This window comes from Haemaphysalis longicornis, unplaced genomic scaffold (assembly GCF_048455015.1).
Source record: "Haemaphysalis longicornis isolate Haplotype H1 unplaced genomic scaffold, Haemaphysalis longicornis Haplotype H1 scaffold_6, whole genome shotgun sequence".
Classification (NCBI taxonomy): Eukaryota; Metazoa; Arthropoda; class Arachnida; order Ixodida; family Ixodidae; genus Haemaphysalis; species Haemaphysalis longicornis.
Genome location: NW_027526407.1, coordinates 146,534,892 through 146,542,243, shown reverse-complemented (window position 1 = coordinate 146,542,243; position 7,352 = coordinate 146,534,892).

The following is a 7,352-nucleotide window of genomic DNA, read 5'->3' as shown; positions in this document are numbered from 1 at the left end:
AACGTGTCATCCATGCGAAGGAACTGAGTTCTGTGGTTAGTTTTTGGGGATAGTACAGTGGACAAGTTCCGTTATTTTACAGATACAAATAACAACAGATGTGTCAGGGAAAACTGTTAAGGTGCGCACTTAATACCTTGGCAAGAAACTGCAGACCTCGACCTTCTCTTGGAAGCAGAAACAGTAATAAAGCAGATGACACGTGCAGAAAGGCAGGCTGGTACCTCACACTGTCCCATTCGCCCAGCGATCATCTTTCCTGCTTGTTCTGCAGTTTTGTGTCTTTCAGATTTGCTTATTTTCGAAGGTGCACTGACTGCCCAACTCCCTACACCTACTGCTACTCGTTCCGGAGGGGAGTCCTGCTGTGGATGAATAAAATAGCGTCTATCCAAAAAAGTCCCATTTCATGCTCCGCACGTCAAATTTCCCTTTCATTTTGTAACAGCGTAATCTGTTATAAGATTCCGCAATGTAGCAGACGGAACGATGGCCGGGGGTCTGGCGGTACGGTGACGTACTGATTGTAATCCACACACCCGGTATATCTATCGCAAAAGGAATTTCAGTGGTCAGAGCAATAATGCAGTGACTGAGCATTAACTAAAGCTTTCTTTTAACAAAAGTGTGGCTAACACATTCAATAAGGTGAAAGCTAACAAATTATTCAGGGTGACCAAAAAATCGAATTCATTGGTAGTATTTATGTGCCTCTTGTAGGTTTTTTCTGTTTTGTTACAAATATAAAAAATGTGCGCCATTGGTATTCAGCGCTGGTATTTAAACTAGCCAGTGAACAGGCCTAAATTTAAGGCTTCAATGTTAGCGTGCTGGACGATTCCATAGCGACGATTCAGATTTCAACAAAAAAGGAAAGGGCAGAAAATATATCCCACCGTCATATCTCTTGGCGGTAGCTTTATGAATAGTCGCTAGACAACGTAAAGACTGGGAAGAAAGTAGGTGGTAAATCGTCGCCACTTTATCTGTTTTTCTAATATCTCGTAATTGTTTAAAATATGTTTAAAGTTTCCTTTGCAATTGCGCCACTGCCCTTGGGAAGCAGCAGCATTTTGAATTTTTTTTTATTTTGATTTGACTGTCGTTTTAAACTATGAATGTTTTTTTTTCTAACTTCTGTGATAATTCAACTCATCTAGCCGGTTCGCGAACCGGTTCAAGCTCCTGAACCGGCTCGCGAACAGGTTCGTTACGTGGTTTTGTCGAACCGGAACTGGACCGGAGCGAAATGATTTCGCCTGAACCAGAACCGGTATTTTTTCCGTTCGATACACTGGTATGCATGTATGTATGTATGTATGTATGTATGTATGTATGTATGTATGTATGTATGTATGTATGTATGTATGTATCGAGTCAGAAAATGGGAAATGAGGGGCTCCGTGAAATAAGACAGAAAATAAGGGTTGGCAGCCAAGAAAACCTCGGAAAGCAAAGGGGAGGTTGTGGTGGGTCATAGAAAGAGATGAAGAATTTTTTGAGTCGAAAAGAAAGTGGTGAAAAAATGCCCGCCGGGTGGGATCCGAACCCACGACCTCCAGAATACCGGTGTGGTGCGATAACCACTACGCTACCGGCGGGGCTGTTTCCCCAGCACTTTCTCTGGTATTTATGTTAAGGTATTTTTGTTTCCTCCACTTAGGGGTGGTAGCCAGCGCCACTCGGACTACTCGGGGTGAAGGGGACCTTCTTTTTTAACCCCCGGGCCGTGACTCGAGTGTCTACGACATGTCGAGAGTGGTCGACCAGCGTTGCACCCTGTTAAGCTCCCTTTGGCACCAAGACTGCCAGAACAGAGGTTCGGATCCCACCCGGCGGGCATTTTTTCACCACTGTCTTTTCGACTCAAAAAATTCTTCATCTCTTTCTATGACCCACTACAACCTCCCCTTTGCTTCCCGAGGTTTTCTTGACTGCCAACCCTTATTTTCTGTCTTATTTCACGGAGCCCCTCATTTCCCATTTTCTGATTCGCTACATGCTTAGCGAGCGCCTCTGTTCTGGCAGTCTTGGTGCCAAAGGGAGCTTAACTCTTTCGCTACCGCGCCTATCAAAATCGATCAATTTGATCGATACTTTTGGGAGCGCCTTTTCATAGCGTTCCACGCGTTTCTCGAACAAGTAAAGCTCTTCGGAGTTAGATCAGAAAATGGCCTTTCAAAATCAGTTTTGTTTTCATTTTTGCTACGGAAACGTGATTTTTGACACGCTTTTGAATCACCTGGGTGTGGAAAAGGGGCTTGGTCATCGCGCGTCACTGCTACCAACGAAGAATGCGTGCAACTTGTAATTACTCTGCACCAGCACTTGTTTTTTGCTATCAGGCCGTGAATGGGGAACTAGCAAACGATTTTCAATTGTCCGGTTCGCGCTCTGACAGTAATAATCTCAGAAGTCGTCTGAAAATGTCAAGCAGTGCCTGGTTGCAAAGCTACTTTATGGTTTTAGGCAGTTTTATTTCCTTTGCGCACGTTGTTCTAAGTACCGTGGTAGTTCTACTTACCCCAGGACCATTCGCAAACAGTTTACAACAGTTTCGGTTTCGTTTTGGCATCGCGAAATTCATATTTAGCGCTACTACGCAGTCACCCAACTTCAAGGCTACCTGCCATGGCGCCTGAAGCGTCCGCGACTGATCCTCGAACAAAGCACGGCGCTCCTCATTTCCCCCCACCCTAACCCGATTTCTGCGATAAGAACTTCAGATGCAAGTCAAAAGGTCACACCCAGTCGCCAGATATCTGTTCCGCCGAGGACAGCGCTTCAAACCGGCCTTACACTGCCAGCTGTTCGACTTCCAGTTTCGTTTCCATGCGAGGGTATATCTGGGTGTCTAATGTTGCTGCTTAGTTGAACTGTCTATTCGGACGGAGTCTACAAGAAGTTTTTGTACTGTCTCATTTGAAAATGTTAGGTGGCGCTGCAATAGAGGAGGCTCGTTGTGCTGATCTTTTTCATCGCGCAACTGCTACTCGGCCAAAGATTGCAGGGCACGATTCTAGCTCACCGTACCTCATTTTTGCGAGCAAGGCTACAATTGTGAGTAAGAAGATGATAATAAAGCTCAGCTTTATGTTTTGAGAGATAACTGACCGTGAATGACAGACAACAAGCGTCAGCCACGGCGTTCTGTTTTCAACTTCATGCATGTTTTTTTCCACATCGCGTGCTAGTCCCAAATATTGTGCTCGCTGTAAATGAAAAGTCAGCCATTGACATGATGTTTTTACGTTATGTGGGGGCAAATTGGTGCCTCTGATAATGACAAACTGCCAGGTTTATTCCAGGAAACCACCCGAAATTCCACATTTTGAATTGGAGGTTGGGCTTCACCGCATGACACGAGCACCGTGCATGCTAACATTTTTTTTTTATATCTGACAAACTGTTCCGCGCAAGTCGACATTTTTTCTAGGGCGTGTTTTTGAAATGTTTCCCTACAAAATGTATATTCTAATTTTTTTCTACTACCGGTGGTTTGATAAACACAACTTCTTTTTTATCATTTTTTTCGACAACTTGACAAAAATTTTGATTTTGATATTTTTTTACAACTATGATATATAAAAACCTTTAAAAAACTCGTGTTATTGGAAAGGCCGTTAAATAATCTGCATTTTGTGTTCCTGCAATTAGTGCCTAACCAATATTTTAGCAGGAAAAAAAATGTTTTCTTGGACCCCTAAAATTAGTCAATTTTCCGGCGGTAGCGAAAGAGTTAAGAGGGTTCAACGCTGGTCGACCACTCTCGACATGTCGTAGACACTCGAGTCACGGCCCGGGGGTTAAAAAAGAAGGTCCCGTTCCCCCAAGTAGTCCGAGTGGCGCTGGCTACCACCCCCAAGTGCAGGAAACAAAAATACCTTAACATAAATACCAGAGAAAGTGCTGGGGAAACAGCCCCGCCGGTAGCGTAGTGGTTATCGCACCAGACCGGTATTCTGGAGGTCGTGGGTTCGGATCCCACCCGGCGGGTATTTTTTCACCACTTTCTTTTCGACTCAAAAAATTCTTCATCTCTTTCTATGACCCACCACAACCTCCCCTTTGCTTTCCGAGGTTTTCTTGACTGCCAACCCTTATTTTCTGTATGTATGTATGTATGTATGTATAAAACCAAAGAACAAAGAATACTTCCAGAGAGGGCGCAGAAATAGTGTTGCTGAAAAGTACGACACTCGTCAAGAACAACAACAACGACGTTTATTTAACGTTTCGGCAAGAGGAATTGCCCTGATCAGAGCACAGTAAATGCGGACTTGAACATGTAATATACGCCCGATACCTTAAGAAAGAGAAAAGCGCAAGAGAAAAGGGCTTCTCCATACAAAGAAAGTACACAAAAAAGTGACACTGAAATGCAGATGGCTAACAATTTGCCACGACAAGGCTGTTGAGCGTTGCACTTGGTTTTTGGTGGTGGGAGCAAATGGAGATGCACATAAATTCAGCAAGAGATGCCATTTCAGAAGTGCTTGTATATCTATACAAAATGCGGCAGCATTGGAAAGAGAAAAAGCAAGAACAACCACACGGAAAAGAGCACATACGACGGAATAGGAATGAAGTCTATTGAAAGATCTCGGCACAGGGCTTGGGGCTGGCCTTGATAATGCATCCTAACCATGTTGGCTCACTAAGGAGTGCTTTATTGTACAATACCGCTCGCCCTTTTGGATGTTCGTTAGACAATGTATGGAAATTTTTGGGGGGTCATTTGTTTTGGTAACTTTTCTCAGCCAAGTCACTTGCATATATGAACCGGCTGAACACTCTGAGCAATACGTCAACACACGTAATTTCACAAAACCTTGATTCCCCCATTGCGAGTTCATCATAAAGAAGCCCTTTTAAATAGCTTTCATACATTCGTATGAGCTACTTTACCAGCACTAACCAGGTCGATATCTGAAGTGGCCTGCGGTGTAATGAATATATATATATATATATGAATATATTACTAAATAATATATTTCGCTGTTTAAAGAATGTTTTTTACACGCAGCCATATCGAGGTTCTAAAGCATGATAGTAGTGTACTCCCGAAGTTGCAAGACTTAAGGACCATGAGCTTGGCTCCGAACTGATATCACCTGTTAGGCTTTTATTTTGGCAGAACAGTAATATCAAGAAATCCCTCTCGCCCTTTCAGCATAGTCTTAAATTGAAATGCTTTCTACATCTAACATATATCAGGTCCGCGAAATCCAATGTGATATCTGAAAGGGTCGGCTCTATATTGAGAACTCAGTAACCTCATCTGATTGGCTTCCAAAACCCTTGGTTAGAGAGAAAAGCTTAAATTGCTGCTTAGAAATTTGTACCGGTTACATAAATCAGCAAGAACGAGTTTGACATTTCGTATAGGGCATGGGGGATAATAGGTATTTTGTGGAAACACAGTTTCCCCGTATTATTTCCGTACGCGTATAATAACCCAACATCCAGTCTTTGTGAGCCCCTACGGCATGACATATATGTTTCCCGGAAATTTCACATCCATAGGTACAAGCTTTTCGCGTAACAGTTCATGCATCAGTCATTTATCGGTCAATCAGGTGGTCGGTTGATGAGTCAGGCAGTCAGTCAGTCTGTCAGCCTTGTCTCTTTATATATACGAATTAATATTACTCGAAGCAAACTTCTCTTTATTGCAAAAAACCACAGGACGATCTAGATTGGCGCTTATAAACAACACGTGGACGATCTATACTGACGCCCACAAGTGTCTTTTAACAGCGAAGCTCATTAGCAAATCGTATTTTTTTCTGTACGCCGTTAAGAATACCAAGAAATTGCCAGCGCGCGCACGTGAGCGCGGGCCTCACGGCGACCGCATGACAGTTAACCAAGCCAAGAAAATGCCGAGAACTCATGTGTGAGTGCCTTGTGACTACCGTCCAGCGTACCGGGCGCGTCTTCGTCAAGCCGAGCATACCGACTTATGGAGATTTGCCAAGATTCCGAAGACCACTCGGCAGTTAAAATGCCAAGAAAATGCCGAACGCTCCTTTTTGTGCCTCGCGGCGACCACCTCACGCCCCCTGCTCACATTCGTCAAGCCAAGCAAACCCACTATGGGAGGATGTTCAAGATTCTGGTGACCGCGCCACAGTTCAAAAACCAAGAAGCCTAACGCTCGTGTGTGCGTGCCTCGTGTCGACCGCCCAACGTTCCCGACGCCCTTTCATCAAGCCAAGCATACCCACTTAGGGACATTGGCCAAGGTTCCGGAGACTGTATGGCAGTTAAAACCAAGTAATCCCGAGCGCTCGTGTGTGCGTGCCTCACTACGACCGCCCAGCGTCCCTTGCGCACGTTCGTCAAGCCAAGCTCATGAAGTTTGGCCGAAATTCCGGCGACCGCCCGGCAGCTAAAAAAACCAAGAAAATGCCAGCGTCTCTGGCGCACGTCTGTCAAGCCATGCATACCCACTTAGGGATATTGCCCACCATTTTCGAAAATCATGACAACACTTGCTCGGAACTAGAAAGATTCCAGCTTTCGCTGTAATCGTGGTAACACTTGGTCTGAACAAGAAAGCGTACGCCCCTCCAAGGTGATGTCTGATGATTATCCCTTCCAAAAAAATAAAAGACGCTCACACTTATAGCAACAATGGTAGAGTAAAGGTCATTGCGGCAGCGAAGAAGAAGCAAATCGGCTGGAATAGTAGACTTAAACCTTTGTGATGGTCGTGAAGATTGCGTACAGCTGCGCTACCTTCAATTCTTACGCGTTAGTGCAAGCGTCCTCCATTTTTTCCTAAATAATAACAAAAATTCGTCTTGTGTCAGCTTACGTATGGCAGCGCGATGATCTTTACTGTTACGCAACCCTGTGCACAACTCCCTGCGGTGACCCCTGCCATACGTTAAAATGACGAATTCGCTGAATTGGTTGAACAACAAACACCCGCAGGAGGTTCAGTAAAACAAGTTGTTGGGCAAGTTGGGGCATAATGGTGATAAATTTACAGCACGATTGGGGCAACGACATCAGAAATAAGACGGGACAAGCGCTTGTCCTGTCGTCTATCTGTTGTCTTTGTCCCAGTCCCGCTCTAATGTTCGCACTGTCCACATCCAGAAGGATTTGTAGCTCCGCTAGTCTGTACACTCGGTAGAGTGAACAGTACTAAGGTGGGATAAAGTGAAGAGTAACAGGTAGCAAACACCGGAGCGTCCGTGTTTGTTACTCGTCAGTTTTCACCGTCATAACGCTGTTCAATTTAAGAAACATCTGCTCGACGAGACACTTTCATTTTTTTTCACCAACCGTGTTGTTGCGTGTGAGGACAACGCGTGAATATCTCCATGCCGGTTTCCACG